Raw genomic sequence first — 17271 nt, forward strand, 5'->3', positions numbered from 1 at the left:
TGAAACACTTCTAGTCCCAAGCAGTTTGGGCAAGGGATGCTCAACCTGTATGTACCGCAAGTCCCCGCAGCAGTAGTTTTCAATTGTTCCAATAGGGATCACCCGAGAATGTGTTCGAACAGCAAATTCCCAGGCCCCACCCCAAACCTCTGCCTCAGACACTCCAGGTGGGACCATCCCTCCACTGGACGCTGACGCTCACTGCAGAGTTGGGCAGTTTGAGGACCACAGGCCCACAGAACACAGCGCTGGCCGGGGAAGAGGAACAGCCAGGCCAACACAGTGTCCAATAATGCTCTTCTGTGACCCTTCACAGCTACCCCTCCACGGGCACTTATACGGTTACCAATTATTCACTACATCCTTCCAAAGTCCAGGGCCTCCTCCACCATGTGGCTGATAAGGGGTTCCTGAAAGAGCCTGTACCCACACTTCACTATCACCGATTTTCCAACAATGTTTCTCAAAGCTCATGCCATCATAAAAGTTTATGGTCGTTTTACGCATTTACAGACACAGCCGAATGAAGGGACCTACGGTAGCCAGGTGTGGAGGATGTGGCAGCTAGAATGTGAACACCAGACTTGGTCTTTCCTCATCCCAGGGCCTACGGCCAGGCAACCTGTAGTTCTTCCCCTTCCTTTCCATGGAGTTAAAACCAGAAAGCACCGTACTCAATTCTGGTGAGGAATCAATGAGTTGTTATGGGTAAAATGTTCAGAACAGTCATTACGATGCCTGATGTATGGTGTGGGGAGGGGGAACTAACAATCACAAAAAGAGGCTTCATTTTTGGCTTCTGTACTTATAAATTAAAAATTTAACATGTGTCAGAAACATGTTGAACGCTGATTCCCCCCAAAATGCTACTTTACATCGGCAATTTAACCTCTAGAATTCAAAACACATTTGAAAATACGTGCAAGGTGCACAAAGTATTCTGGTTATAGGCATTCACTTTTAACCAAATTTGATTTTAGAACTCTAAAACAGTTTGAGTATATGAAATATTACATTATTCCTTATAACTACACAGTTTATGCCTTTCTCAATAAAATACAATCATGATTACCACAATTATTATTCCAAAGGGTTTTCAATCTGTCCTTTGAGCCATCTCAACTTTGGAAAATTCAGAATAAATGAAGCCTAAGCCATGAAAAGCACACAGTCCTTGAACTCTGCGGACGTGACAGCCCTAGTCAGCGTGATCACTGACCACCCAAAATATGGCAAGAAGTACAGCGCCGGATTTTGGAGGCTTCACACGACTAAAAGTATGTGAATTAGTGCACTAATTATGTTCTATATTGATTATCTGCAGAAATAAAAATATTATAGCTGTGTTGGGTAAAAGAAAAGTACGTAATGACAATATCAAGTTTCTTTTTACATTTTTAATGTGGTTCATGAGAACATTTAAAATTATACCTAGGGCTCACCTGGGAGGCTCACAGGATACTTCAGTGGGACCGCCCTGCTCCTGACAATCACTTCCAGGGGTACTTGCAGGGAGTCGCTCTGCACTGAAAGATGCACACACCCCATTTTCTGCACATGATCTCTCCTGCCCTTATGGAAAGCCAGGCTTATGCTGGGTCCCTTTGCAGACAAGTCCTTGTTACACGGGATAACCCTGAACGAGTGCCAACAGACAGAAGTCCCTAAAAGTAAACTGATCATAAACTTTGTTGCTTTGTAACCATTGTTAGCAACACTGACCACAGATAACTTGGTAGAGCTAAAAGGCAGGGGGTGGGGTGTATTTAAAGACTAGGAACCAGCGAGAGAAGCCAGTCCACAGGCCCACACTGCCCTTCTGGGGACTGGGGATAGTGAGAGGAGGACGACAGAAAGCCACCGAGTGCGAGTGGTGGTCGGGCTAGAATGTGAGGTGCAGTGAACAGACAGATTGGCAGGAGTGATTAGGGAGCGGTTTTGATGTCCAAGTCAGAGAGGAGAAAGCAGAGCCAGGCTCGGACAGAAGAGATATTTCAGAGGTAGAATCAATAGGGGATGATAACCGGATCTGGAGATAAGGGGGAATTCAAGGATGAATGAGTCAATCAATGATGGGAAAAAATAACGAAGAGAACAGGCAGCCAGGAAATGGTACAGTTTGGGACACTCAGAAGTTTCAAGTGGAACCAACGGATCAGTGGGAAGCTGGCTCATTCATGACTGAATTAATTAATTAATTAATTAATTAATCAATCAACGGATAACAAACCACAGATGCACAGACGAATTAGAGCTGGAGAGAGGGCAGTCGGGAGGCACCCCCTGCTGCCCGGAGCAAACCGGCCTAGGTTAGAAAGGCCGCACAGAACTCAGAACTCGGGTGCATCTCCTCAAACACCATCACGCACACTCCAGGACGGGATACGCTGGTGACAAAGGTTGCTCATCACAGCAGGGGCAGGCCAGGGCGGGCGGCCACTTAGCACCAGGCTCCACCCTCTCTCTATGCCCTTCCCCCAGGGGCCAGGGAAGGCCTTCCTTTCACAGAAAACCCAAAACATTCTCTGATAGCTCTGATATTTTATCATGGTACTTATGAAGAAGAAAACAAACAAAATGAGCGTCTGCAGGTGAACCTACATGTGTTGGAAGACGCATCTGTAAGTGGAATGAAGTCAAGACTTTTTCTCTCTCTGATCATTCTGCTAAAAACCTGGAGCACCAAGGCTCCTTCCCTGTTGTGGGGTTCCATGCCTGACTCTTAAAGAGTGGAATTCAGGCGCGGTGGTGTAAACCAGGTGCGGAGGTGTATGCAGAGGCTGAGGCAGGAGGATGGCAAGTTCAAAGCCAGCCTCAGCAAAAGTGAGGCGCTAGGCAATTCAATGAGACCCTGTCTCTAAATCAAATATAAAACAGGGCTGGGGATGTGGCTCAATGGTGGAGTGCCCCTGAGTTCAATCCCTGATACCCCCACAAAAAATAAAAAAGAGTGGACAGGGGCTCCTCCTTCTGACTATGCTGAGATCATTCCTGGCAGGTGTCAGATGCACAGATTCCACAGCTGGGTGATGAAAGCAACAGCAGATCCTAAAATCAGCCAGGTTTAAGAATGCAGAGTTACACACTGTTAGGGGCTGGACGTTTTCCCTCCAAATAAAAATGCTGAAGCCCTTGCGCCCAGAAAACTATGTAAAGGTCCTCCGTTTCATGGTACCCTGAGGGTACCAAAATCTTCAGGTGCTCAAGTCCCTAATATAAAATGGCATACAGTATTTATAAGTCACTTACACTCACCCTCCCACATACTCTAATCATCTCTAGATTACTTATAACATATAATTCATGTAAATGTTATATAAATAGTTATTATGTTGTATTGCTTAGGGAATAATGACAATTAAAAAAAAAACCTGTACACATTCAGCACAATTTTCCAAACAATCTGCAATTTTGTTCTGCAGATGGTTAATCCTCAGACACAGGACCCACAGATACAACCATATTTGGGGTCAGAACACTTAAGAAGGTGATTAAGGCCAAGCACAGTGGCATGCGCCTATAATGCCAGTAGCTCGGGAGGCTGAGGCAGAAGGATTACAAGTTCAAAGTCAGCTTCAGCAACTTAGTGAGACCCTGTCTTAAAATAAAACATAAAAAGGGATGGGATGTGGCTCAGTGGTTAAGTGCCCCTGGGTTCAATTCCCAATACCAAAAAATAAAGTTAATTAAGGTTAAATGAGGTCATAAGGGTCGGGCCCTGATCCAATGGGACTGAGAATAGAAGAGGAGGATAAACCAGAGACGTGTGTGGGCATGTGTATGTGCATGCACACACACACACACACACACACACACACACACACACACACAAAGAAAAGCCTCATAAGGACAAAGCAAGAAGGGTAGCTAGGATGTGAGCCCTCATCAGACACCAACCCTGCTGGCACCTTGATCTTGGACTTCTAGCCTCCAGCACTGTAAGAAAATAAACTCTGCAGCTCCCTAGTCTGTGGCATTCTATTATGGAGAACACACACACACTAAGCGGGAATAAGCACTCTCCAACTGGAGGAGGCTTTGCAGGGTAACTCCGGCTTCCAACAACGAAGCAAGGACACAAGTTCACTGTAAGTGCTTCTGTCTGCCTCCCCTCAAATGGTTCATCTTCAGATGAGTCAACTCACACCTAAAATCTGTTCCGTCAATATCTGCACATGTTGGCAACAGGGCTAAGGCACACACCCAAGGGCTATGACACCCTGCTCCGTCTATTGCCTACTAAGAAAACAACTCTACCCAGCTACAGTCCAACAGCCTCATCTACTACCTGCTCAGCAGTGACAGGGCTCCAAAGGGAAGGGCTTAAACCTAAATTTAAGTCCTGTAATCCCTGATATTGTCCCTGAGCCCCAGTCTCCTCACATAGAAATACAGAGTGGAGTCAATTTTGCCATGTTATTTAGAATATTAAATATGGTGGTGTATGTGCAGAGTATTTTGTAAACTACAAATTATCATGCAAGCATTAGTATACATTATTTTTATCTCATTATGGCATATTAGGTCTTCATTAACAAACTGACCAGAAAAAGCATCCTTTTTCCAAAACTGTTTCCAAAGTAGACATTTCAAAACAGGTTGAGCATCCCTTATCCAAAATGCCTGGGACAAGAAGTAGTGTTTGATTTTTTTTTTTTTTTTTAATTCCTAATTTTAGAATACATACCTTGGGGACGCAACCCAAGTCTAAACATGAAATTCACTTGTTTCACATACACCTTACACATACAGCCTGAAGGTAATTTTATACAGCATTTTTAGTGTTCCTGCATTTTGATCATGACCTATCACATGAGGTCAGATGTGGAATTTTCCACTTGTGGCATCCTGTCCACATTCAGGCATTTCAGAAAGCTCTGGATTGGGGAGCATTTTGGATTTCAGACTTTCGAACTAGTGATATTCAACCTCTACTGAAATTTTAAGGGTAAAATTTCTTAAAAGCATTACAAATACTTCAAAATATTACAAATAGTAAAAGAAGGAAGGTGACAGCAACTAGCAATGCTTTGCTCAGTATCCAGTCCAGGTGGACATGCACAGACTGATCTATGGAAAAGTTGAACTCTCTACCAGCCCACCAGTTAGTTACATAGTTGGGTTTGTTTGGTTTGTTGTAGACAAAATCCCAGCAGCTGGGGAGGCTGAGGCAGGAGGATGGTGAGTTCAAAGCCAGCCTCAGCAAAAACGAGATGCCAAGCAACTCAGTGAGACCCTGTCTCTTAAAAGAATACAAACTAGGGTTGGGGATGTGGCTCAGAGGTCAAGTGCCCCAAGTTCAATCCCCAGTACCAAAAAAAAAAAAAAAAAAAAGGTATGTACGTATGTATGCGTGTGTGTATATATCTCCTCAGGCTTCGTGTTTAAGGTGTACATGAAAAATTAATGAATTTCAGGGTCTGTCTTGCTTGTGTAAGTTTAGCTTCAAGTCTACAAACAACTCATTTGACAAGAGAATTTGCCAAACAGAGAAGTCATCGGACCAAATTGTCCCAGTGTCTGGACATCCTGGAGACCAAGCTATCTGCAGTGTGACAGGATTCTGGAGATCTGTTATTACAAAAACTATTGGGATGCTGGGAACATAGCACTCCAGCAACCCAAGCTCAGATTCAGTAAGTACATTTGCACATAAAAGGTGCATAAGCTACTGCACTAAGTGGCAACACCTGTAGCTCTCAGAGGACTTGGAATCTATTAAAGAAAATACAAACGACCCATAGAAGAAAGTCACGAATGTCAAATCAGATACAGAGTGCTGGGGAGGTTCAAGGGCAAAGTCATCATCTCTAGCCGGGGAGGATTTGGTAAGATGTGGGGAAGAATGACCACTGGAAGGACAAGAACTGGAGACACCCAGGGGGCTGAGCAAAGGAACCCACAGGGAACACAAAGGCTGGTCTGGGACAGGGTCACCACTGAAAAGCCACTTGAGACTGCTGTGCTGATCAGAACCCTCTCATTTCTTTGGCTCTGAACACCGAGAAACTGCTGGTAGAAATGGTTGTGCCAGTCCGTGTGTCGGTGTGTGATCAGGCAGGAGGTAACTTGCTAATGTGGCATCTTCAGGAAAAAAGCATACTTTGGGATAAGTTCAAGGTGAAAGGTAGTAAAATAAAACGACTAAACTTTTAAATTGCACTACTAAAACAGCCCAAGGAAATGACAGATGATTTTTACTGTAGCTGCAAAGCGTTGATAACCTGTTGAAAAGCTGCCTCGACCTCCCTCTGAGTTGCCTTAACCCAGGCACTTAACACACACCTTATTTTTAGCTTAGTCCCTTTGAAGTGTTTCCATCACTCATTTCAGGAATGAGAAAGAATTTGGAAATGCCATTTGCAGTCCCTCTGGATGGGACTGTCAGGGAGTTTCTAAGCCTCTGGGGTAGTTATCAGGGAGTTTCTACTTCATTTGAGGGAAAAAGTTAGCTTACTAGTTTTTCCCAAACATCACTCACCACCCTCTCCTGCCATTCTGGAGAGCAATCTGGAGTCCTTCAGTCATGAGGCTTCATTTTCAGCGTCTGACAGCCACTTTCACAAGTCCTGTCTTCCCCAGGGCACACTGCAAGGCAGTCTGAGCCTTTAGAAGCATTTGGGTCCCACAGAGTCTCACAGTCTGGTCTAGCCAGGGCAAACTCCTCTAATGCAAGTAGTCAAGGAAAGGACTCCGGTCATTCTGTGCAATCAGGGAGTCTTAGGGCATTCTGAAAGGTTATCCCTTGTGTGCACACGCAAGATGATTTCCAGTGCATTTACTATGGATGACAGATAGCACATTTCTCAAATACTGTGTACACAAGATCTGCTGTTTGTTGGAAAAGTGCAGTAACCCCTCAATGTAAATGACAGAGGATAAAACTATGACAAGGTCAAATGGAGCAGAGATGAAGAAAATGTAAGGATGTAGCATGTAATAATGCAAAATTCAAAGCCTTAAACCTGACCACAGCTGCTTCAAATGCACGTTTCGAAAGCCCCACCCATTTAAAAGGGGTCAGTTTCTCCACAAGTGGGCAGAGGGAGTCACAGAGGAGCCAATTTTCCAGGTGGCAATTTGTGGCCCAGTTTCATCCTGTGTGTCATGATCAGCCCCAATGTTGACAGACGGGGAGAGCTAAGAGACTAGGCGCCAGGGAGAGGAAGTGAGTGAGCATCTCCACCGGCTTCCCACTGCTTAAAGGTCTCAATTTCAGTCTCAGGTGGCCACAGATCCGGCCACTTTCTTTAATCAAAACTACATCAAACTAACTTCGAGGAGAGAAATCTAAAGAAAGGATTTTCCCTTGCAGTACCCAGCTCACAAACAGGGATAACACCTGCTTCTTAGGAAATTCCTGTTGCCAAATTCTAAAACTACACCCAAAGCCCAGACTGGGTTAAATACCCTGTGTCCACGACTGCCAATCTCCTTCTACAACATCACACATGCTTCAAAATCCTGTTATTAATTTACTGGTTTTATCTGAGCATTTTACAAGTGAACTAAGGGTGTGCTCAGAAGCACAGTTTAGATCTGTTTTGATAAGTTAAAGTAGCCCAGGTTTTTTTTTTCTTTTTTTTTCCCCAGTCACTTCTAAGAGTTGAAAACCACTGTAGATAAGTAGATCAAAAGCAGGGGCATGAAACACACCCAGAATTACTTTCATTTCTATACAAAATCCCTTCCAGAAGCGTGTGCTGAACGGAGACAGGAAGGGACTCCCCTACCTGTGGGGCCCTGGCAATCCACACCCTCTGGTCTTTGGGTTTGGTTTCTTTTTAGGTCAATGCAGGACCTGGCCTGTGATGTATGAGGCCACTCCAACACAGGGGCCTGCTCATCCCACTAAACACAAATTTGGCAGAATCAGCTTTAAACCTGTTGGCAAAATAAACAAAACCAAACAGAGGAGAAAGTGCCAGCCTCAATGGTCTGAAGAGACTGGAGCCAACTCCAAACAGGGTCCTGCTTTGTCCCTGAAGCTATTTATAATACCAGTTTTAAGTCAGGTGCCTGGTGTCCATTAACCATTGACCCCCAACATCCCGAGCAGACCTTCCAGGCGAACTGTTATTGTCTACAAATTAAAGCGTTTTGCAAATTAAACCCCTCCACACCACGCCAAGCTAACCGCGCTCAAAAGGGAGTTAAAAATCACACAACAAATGCTTACAGAAACACTTGGTGGTTAAATCGCCCTGAATAAACCAAGAGGATAGAGCGATTGGGAGAAACTTTGGTTCAGGTGACTTAAGAGTCTTGGAAATCTGAGGCAGGGCGCAGAGACTGAAACCCGGCACAAAAGCGCCCTTGGCCCGCCAAGGCAAGGACCTCCTTTATGCGATGTGACGGCAGCTTCGTGCGGGATCATAAACAGTTCTAATAAACACAGTAAGTTCTCCCGGCCCACACCAGCCCCCCGAGTGCCGGCGCCGGGCCCGGCGATCCTCAGCTATTCTTCCCAAGCACACGCGCCCGGACGACCCCGGCCACCACACGGTCCCACGCCCACCCCGGGCTCGGGGTTCCCCGCTTTGCCTCAGGCCAGACGTAGCCTGCGCTCCCGGGGATCTCCAGTCCCCGGGCCCCGCGGCGCGCACCCCTGCCCAGGTCCCCGCCCGCGCCCTTGGCGGGCGCCCCCGCCCCCGTGCCATCTGGGAGAGTGGGGAGCCTGGAAGGGCGGGCAGGAAGGTGTGCAGCCGGAGAAACCAGGCAATCTGCGGCTGGGGACGCCCAGGCCGCGACGGGGCCGAGGGCACCGGTGGGGCACGGGAGGACCGGCTCCCCGAGCCCCTTCCCGGGCGCGCCCCGGCCCGCGAGCCCCGCCGCGCTCCCAACTCCGCCGAACCGCCCCAAGTTTGCGGCCCCCGCCCCGCGCCTTCCGGACCACGCTTACCTCGCAGTGGGCCGCCCGCGGAGGCCGGAGGGCAGCGGCGCGGGTCCCGGGGCGGCGGCCGCGCTGCGCCCGCCCAGGCGCCGCTCTTTGTCTGCGCGGCTCCCTCCTCCCCGCCGCCCGGCGGACGCTGCCGGCCCGGGCGGACCCCGTCGGCCCGGGCGCCGCGAGCCTCCCCGCCGCCGAGCCCTCCCCGCCGCCTGCCGCCCGCCGCTCGCTTGGCCGCGCGGCTCCGGCCTGACGATCCCGGCGGCGGCGGCGGCGGCGGCGGCGACCCTCCCCCGGCGCAGCGCCCGCCCCCTCCGCGCTCTTCCTCCTCCTCCCGCGCTCCTCCCCGGCCGCGCCGTGACGCCGCCCAGGGGCCGGGCCAGGCGCAGCGCGCGGGGCGGGGGCTGGACCCACCTGGGGGCGCACCCGGCGCCGCCGAGCCCGGCGGCCGGGCCCCGGAACGCGCGCCCAACAGCACCGGCCCCGGAACGCTGGGCTCCGGCTGCGCAGCGCGACCCGCGCGCCCAGGGAGAAAACGGTCCCCACGCCTGAAGCTGCCCGCGCGGGGAGTGGGGGCAGGGTGATGGGGACAAGAGGGAAAATGCAGGCAGCAACTTCCAGCCTGCGGTGACTACCGGGTGGTCTTTGCATCCTCTTTTTTGTTTGTTTGATTTTCTTATCACGACGCGCTAGTTGTTTGGCCACGGTCCCCCTCCCGGAAGCATTCCCACGGCACTCTGAGCAAAGCAGGCCTGTTGTCCATCAGAAAAGTGGCTTACATAAAAATGTCACTTCCTCTCTCTAATTGCTTGTGGGCATTTTTATTTATCTGCCTTGCATCTATTTACTTTCCCAACCAGACACGTTTTTACCTCATCCTCCCTGGTGGGGCACTTCCTAAGGGGAGGAGAGGAAACCCGGCCTCCACCGCCTCCTCCAGCCAGTGGGATTCTTGATTCTTGTAGCCTACCCAAGGCGGGGTGGGAAGGCGTTTGGGAGTCCTCTCTTAAAGTGGGACCGTCTGCCTCGAGTGGTGGCTAACCTGAAAATAAACTTGGAAGATTAAAACACAGGAGGAGGAAGGGGAAAGACACGTCTCCCTTTCACAAGCACCCGAACCCAGATGTTTTTTCTGCAATCTACTTCCCTTGTGGATTCCAAAAGGAAATCCTAATATTCAAATGATTCTGATTTCCTGGTGGGATAAGCCCATGGTAGTGAGAATCTTCCTTGGGCTCCTAGCTGCTGCTTCTTAAGGCAGTAATAATTCACCCAAGGTGACCAAGCAGTGTTATTTGATTGACTCACTGCCTGCCACCTTCCAAAAGGAAGTACCCGAGAGTGGGTAACCAGAGTTAGTGTGTCTTTGTAGTCAGACCGTGAAAGGTTTGATTATGGGCTTCCTGAACTGTGTAAGCTCGCACAGGTGTTTCTTAACCTTTCTAAAATGTATCAAAGAGGACATAATATTTGCCTACCTCCAATGTAAAGTACCTGGCATGCTGCCTGTCAGTTGGTCACCCTCCATGGCTCAGTAGGTGGAAGGAGATACAGGACTTTGGGAGGATAAGGTACTAGATCAGGAAATCTGACAGCCTCTTTCTCTGTTTTGACCTTGGCAGGGGCTACCTCTGTTCATCCTTTTGTACAAACCTCAGCTTACTATCTTGCTTTTCAATAAGGAAAACAGGATTCTAATCCACTATCTAACCAGGTTTTAAATTAGTTTGCTCAATATTGGCAGAACAACACTGACCCAGTTGTTAACTTGTTTACTTTGTAAACTTTCATGGAGTCAAGGTTCTTGAAATCCTCTTCCTTCTTTGATTCTTTGTAAAGTTACCAATGTCATCCTCTGTCTAAACTCTGGTCCTTTCTCAATGTCTGTCCTACACTGACATTTCATTCTGATGCTCGTGTGTGTGTGTGTGTGTGTGTGTGTGTGTGTGTGTTGCAAGGGATTGAATTTAGGGCCTCCCTGAGTAGCTAGGATTATAAGCTTGTGCCACCATACTGGGCTCTGATTCTCTTACATGTTCACTTGCCTGTCTCTCTCTCCTCATAAGGAATAAGTTGTGACCCTTCACTTTTATTCTGATAGGCACTTTTTTTTTTAGACTTTGTCATCTTTTATGTGCTCCCAGTCTGGACTTCCCTTGAAACCCCTAGTGTTGTTGACTTAGCAAGTCCCCAGGTTACCTACACTCCCTGCAGGTCATCTCTTCTGGGTCTCCACATCAAAACAGAACTGATCTCCTTCCCAATCCCATTCTTCATCCTGCGGTCTCCGACTTGACCCAGAGTCCACTTCTGCTCCCAGGAGAGATCTCATGGCCATCAGACCTCTTCTTTTCCTCTCTCCAAGTTCTACCCAAGTGAAGCGAGGAAAGTACCCTAGATAATTGCAGAACCCCTTTCAGTCTAATTCCATGATTGTGATTCCCTGTGATTCCGAATCATTTTTCACGGCACCTTTCTTATACGACATCCTAACATATACCTCATTCCTAGCAATACTCATGATGAAGCTTTGTGAATTCTTGGCACCTGTCAACTCTAATCCACTCACAATAGTATTATCCCCATTTTACAGATGAAGAAAAACAAAACAGTAAATGAAAGGGCTGGGGTACAACAGTTTGCCCCTGCCTTCACCTTTTCCTTGCACCCACTGGTCTCCCATTGCTCACTTCTTCCATACCCCAACTTATACTGGAGGCCAGTGTCATCCTAACCTTCCTAAAAGTGACTTCTATCTTGTCCCTCACACACACTTGCTCAAGAACGTCCCAGGACTCCCCATGGCCCACTACAGTCTCCTCAAAAGTCCTTTCATGGAAGAAGTGTGGAGCACGTGTTCCCAGGAAGGCTGAGGAATTTAGCCCCCAGAGGCCTGCATCCGTGTCCTGGGGCAGCCTTAAACTAGGCGATTTAAAACATTTATTCTCTCAAAGTTCTGGAGGCAAGAGTTGAAATCAAGGTACCAGACTCTCCAAAATGCTGGAGAATCCTGCCTGCCACTTTCAACTCCTGGTGGCCCCAGATATTCCTTGGCTTATGGCACTGTCACTCCAATTGCTGCCTCTGTCTTCACAACCCTGGTCCCCTGTGTCCTCTCCCTTTTCTTCCCACAAAGACACAGTGGATGTAAGGCCCGCACTTAGCCAGGATGACCTCATCCCAGTATCCTTACCTTACGTATCTACAAAGACCCTTTATCTAAATCAGGTCACAGTTTCCCAGTGAATATGTCTTTGGGGCCACCATTCAACCCACTACAGGGCCCAAGATGAGAGACATTTCTTTGAAGTCTACATGTCATCTAATGGTGTCCGCAGCATCTGTTTCTGCATCCTCCTTCATTAATGTGTCATTGTGTTACTATCCAAATGTCTTCAGTAGCAATATGGAAAGAGCAAAAAGTGTAGACCTTTTGCCTAAAATCAATTAACATCATAGCATACGATTTATTGTTCAAAGACCTCTAGAACTTAGTCCTCCGTAAGGATCTCCTTTTTAACTGTACACAATGTAAACCATTTGTTTGGTCACTCTTCTCTCCCCACAGTGCCCCACTCAGTCCCCACAATCTCTGTCTTAACCCTGAACTCAGTTAAGCATATCTATATTCCCGATCGTAAGGCATTAGAAGATACAATCCAGGATTCACTCATTGGGCGCACACACCGAAGAACACCTGAAAGAAAGAGCAGATATCCGTTTGCCTTCCCCAGAGAAGAAGTAACCCAAGCGGAGGTAAAGGGAATGAGTGTGAAAATGTTTTAGGAGAAATCTAGCGGGAAGACTCAGAAAGGATAAAACCAGCACACAAATAACTATCATATAAAGCTAAATAGGCAAAGGACCAAGCAAGACATATCCTGAGAACTGAGAGAGGCTCTGTGAAAGGGGGTGGCATTGGAAACGGGCCTCCAGAGGCCACACCATGGAAGGTGTCATAATTTGACTCTCACATCCAGCTTCCTCTTTATTGTAGAGAAACCCCTGTATGAACCCCAGAAGGAGTCAGGGGCTCCTGGTCTCTCCATTCCCAGGAGCCCTGTGAGAGAAAATGACCTGGGATTGGCCAATAGGACCCTCCTACTCAGTCTTTGAAACTGAAGAGGGTGACAAGGACAAGGGAGGGTTGGTTTCAATTTGCTGTGGCTGAAATGGTCCCAGCACTTCTCTAGAGCAGCAATTAACCCGCTTGGTTCTAGTCTCTTCCACTTCATTGGAGCTACTTGATATCCTTCCCCTAAACCCTTCTGTTCTGCTCAGGGGCATTTTCTGTAAACCCCAGAATGATACAGACTATAGGATTTTGAAAGGTGTTGGCAGGAGGGAAATTCCAAGTGGAGGGACCCTAGAACTCTGCAAAGGGAGGAAATAAGTGAGGATTTCATGGGAGGGGGAATGAATGGCCCTTTGCCTTCATGAAGCAGGGGTTTTTGGGAAAGGATCCTGTGGAGAAGCAGCCAAGTGTGCACATATTCCCGGCTCAGCTGGCAGTCAGGAAAACTCTGGTGCATGCACCTGAGAATGTAGGAAGTAGGAAGAACAGGCCAAAGTTTGCAATGCTTAGTGAGAGAATAAGCCACACTAGGGCAGAGGGAATGGAGGGGAAAATGGTTTAGGAGAAACGGAGAGGAAGGATTCAAAAGGATTTAACAGCAGATTGGATGTGGGGGACTGAAGAGAACAAGGATGGGGAGTTAAATATAACCTGAGACTTTGGATGTGGGTAACTGTGAAGATAATGGTGCCAATATCAGAAAAGTTTGGGAAATTAGTTTGTGAAGGATGAGCATTTTTGCTGTTGAATATTGTGCTGAATTTACTATTTGTTACCAACTCATTATGCAGAAAGAACTCTACAGGAGGTACACAAATGAGCAAGCCATAGCTCCTGCCCTCAGGTGACTTTTTGCAAGAAAATTAGCTGTTACTGTTGTAAATATTCTATTGGAGTAATGAGCCTTCTTGCTCTTTAATTGTCTCATCCATCTTTGCATCAATATAAACAGCCTGAGGGCAGGGACCACATCTGATTTTCATGTACAACCCCACATCCCTTTCTTGTCTACCCAGTACAGAGCAGAGAGACTATAAATCTTTCCTGGTAGATGAAAATTCCACTCTTTTAAAAGTTTGCCAGTAGGGACAGAGGCTTGTGAGCATTAGTGGAGAGACCTAAAGAGAGGCCTTTGGGAACTCACTAAAAGATTTTCAAAACAAATATTGGTAGACTTACAGATGTTGGTATTTCCTTTTATCTACATTAGCAAAAGGGGATGGGACAGTCACAAGAATGTTAAGGTGGCACAGTGATTTCTTACCCAAACTATTTTGGACCTTCTTATTACCTTCTCAGACTCAAGAGGGAGAGGGTTCAATAGCTATGAAACCCATTGTGTTAGTTTTTCATCTCCATAATCAAAATATCTGACAACTTAGAGGAGGAAAGATATCTTTGGGCTCATAGTTTCAGAGCTTCCAGTCTATGGTAGGGAATCTCCATCAATCCAGGTCTGAGGAGAGGCAGAACATCATGGCAGAAGGGCATGAAGGAGGATAGCTGTTCAATTCATGTTAGCCAGGAGAGGGAGAGGGAGAGAAAGAGAGAGGGAGAGGGAAAGGGAGAGGGAGAGAGAGAAGGAGAGAGGGAGAAGAAGAGGGAGAGGGAAAGAGAGAGGAAGAGAGAGGGAGATGGAGAGGGAGAGAGAGAAGGAGAGAGGGAGAGGGAGAAGGAGAGAGGAAGAGAGAGGGAGAGGGAGGGAGAAGAAGAGGGAGAGGGAGAGGAAGAGAGAGGGAGAGGGAGAGGGAGAGGGAGAGAGAGAGAGGGAGAAGAAGAGGGAGAGGGAAAGAGGGGAAGGAGTTACACCCTCAGTGACCTACTTCCGCCAACTAGGTCCCATCTGCCAGTCATCCATTCAGCTGTCAGTTGATTAATCCACTGATGAGGTCAGAGAGCTCATGATCCAATCACCTCCTAAACCCCACCTCTGAACTCATGGAGACTTTGGGGAACATTCCAGATTCAAACCCTAACATCCATCTCTCAGTGGCTGACAGGATAAACATTTTTTAAAATCACATTGTAGGATTGGGTGTGTAGCTCAATGTTAGAGTGCTTGCCTAGCATGCCTGAGGCCTTGGCAAAAAAAAAAAAAAAAATCACAATTGCAAAGTGTTGAATTCACGCAATCCCTGCCTCCAAAAGTGAAATGTCTTCTGAAAATGATTGATATAATTCTCCTGCTTCCAGCTCTGAATTATGATCTGACCTTCAGGAAATAATTATATGCTATCTATTTGTCTAAATAAAGGGGAAAAAAGACAAAGTTGTGTTAAAAAATTGAAAATAAAAAGGAGCAAAGGAATGTAAGGGTACTCGGACACTAATTGATCTTTCAGTAGGTTTTTGTCAAAGTATTTCTGATAGTGGTAGATATTATATATCACGATTTTAAAACTTGAAGGCTCGCTTTCTCTGAAAAATAAAAATGATCAAAACTTAAATTGTTTTTGATTGTTGGCAGCAGGGAATAATTTATTTCAGATAAAAGCAACTTTAAGAGAGCTCTATAACTTTAGAAAAGCTAAGAGGATTTTACTCAAATTTCCATTTTGAAATCCCTTTAGGTCTTCATCATGTGTGAGACATTTCTGTTAGCTGCAATGAGCTCTTGATTAATCAGAAGGCCTCAGGAAGGAGCTGTTCTGCTAAACGACATTTTCTTGTTAGTTAAGGATTAACCAGAAAGTCCCTTCAAATGGAATGTAAATCGAAAATTTAAAAATATGTATATTGCAAACTGACAATTATAAAGCGCAGTATAGTATGAGTCTTTTTATGATGTCGGGGTCTTATAATGCCTCAGAATCATCATGCTGAACATGCATACTCATCTTACCAAAATGTGGAATTTACATGAAGCCAGAGCCATATGCTAAGAAGATTGATCTATCTATCTATCTATCTATCTATACATACATACCAGGGATTGAACCCAGGAGTACTTTACCACTGAGATACATCTTCAGTCCTATTTATTTATTTATTTATTTATTTATTTATTATTTTGAGACAGGGTCTCCCTAAGTTGCTTTGGGCCTCACTAAGTTGCTGAGACTGACTTTGAACTTGCGATCCTCCTGCCTCAGCCTCCTGAGCCACTGGGATTACAGGCGAGCACCACCACACCTCAGACTACTTTTTTTAAAAAGAACAGAAACCTCTTGTTTCTCTATATTTACCACTCCCCGTCCCCACAACACACACTCTTAAAAAAGCAAAGTGTTATTTCCATTGAACGAGTTTTCTAAAGAATCCTAGTTATCCAGGCTTACATGCATGTTTTAAATGAAGAACTTCCAAAATATAAAGCAGTTCCCCACTAGAACACTAGTGAATAGGATGGTGTATTTGTCACTGAAGAACAAATAATAGGAATGCACGCTTTGGAGATCCGTGTCCTGACCCCGTTCCACTCTGCGTGGGGGGTGCCCTGCTCAGAGCAGCTTCTGTGAATTTGGAGAATGTCAAACTAGCCGTCAGCTGGTTGGAGTTCTAATGCTGTGTAGTTTACCACCCGGTGGTCTAGTCCCTCCCTGCCAGACAGCTTTCCCCAGGTACATGTCCCCAACCTCTTTCCTCAAAGTTCCTCTTATTCTCTGAACATCCCTGGGGCATATAACCAAAAGTGCCCTGTTTTCTAGTAATTTATGTCCCGGTGAACTTCCAAGATGATACACTGATTCAGGGTAAGGATGATTGATTTCTTTGAATCCCTCAGAGTATCTTGCTGACATCTCATATGAAGCTAGAAGCTAATCATTATTTTTGAAGGAAAGGTGTGGAGTAATAGTAACTAGTTAGAAACATCAAGTTTAAAGACAAACATGTTTAGTACTACAAGTTGAGCATCTTGAATCTGAAAATCCCCCATCTAAAATGCCCCCACATCCCAAACTTCTTCAGCACCAACCTGGTGCTACAGCTAGAAAATTCCACCCCTGACCTCATGTGATGAGTCATCATCAAAATTCAGGTGCACTAAAAATATAATATAAAATTATCTGTGTATAAGATGTATATGAAGCACGAATGAATTTTGTGTTTTGACTTAGATCCCATCCCTAACATATCTCATTATATACATGCAAATATTCCCAAATCTGAAAATCCAAATTCCTAAACACTCTGGTCCCAAGCATTCTGGATAAGAGATGCTCAACCTTCCCAAGCATTTTGATAAGGGATGTTCAACCTGCGTCGTAAGTTGGAATTAACACTCTGGTTATTAATAGCCATCACTCATTATGTTCTTTATTTACCAAGCACATTGTCAAATTATTATAGCCCAGTGAAGGATGCATAA

At 46.3% G+C, this 17271-nt stretch overlaps 1 protein-coding gene across 2 annotated transcripts in view; it reads right to left on the bottom strand.

Annotated features, from left to right (window-relative positions):
* The window catches only part of Nck2 (NCK adaptor protein 2), a 140373-nt gene extending 131203 nt beyond the window's left edge, over nt 1–9170 (bottom strand). The window contains exon 1 of one of the 2 annotated variants that reach the window (XM_047523318.1): nt 8903–9170. The gene's annotated coding sequence lies outside the window, so the exon portion shown is untranslated. The remainder of the gene's footprint in view (nt 1–8902) is intronic. The other variant, XM_047523317.1, reaches the window with a different exon arrangement.
* Nucleotides 9171–17271: the final 8101 nt, after the last annotated feature.

The sequence above is a fragment of the Sciurus carolinensis genome, chromosome 13 (genome assembly GCF_902686445.1).
Source record: "Sciurus carolinensis chromosome 13, mSciCar1.2, whole genome shotgun sequence".
Classification (NCBI taxonomy): domain Eukaryota; kingdom Metazoa; phylum Chordata; class Mammalia; order Rodentia; family Sciuridae; genus Sciurus; species Sciurus carolinensis.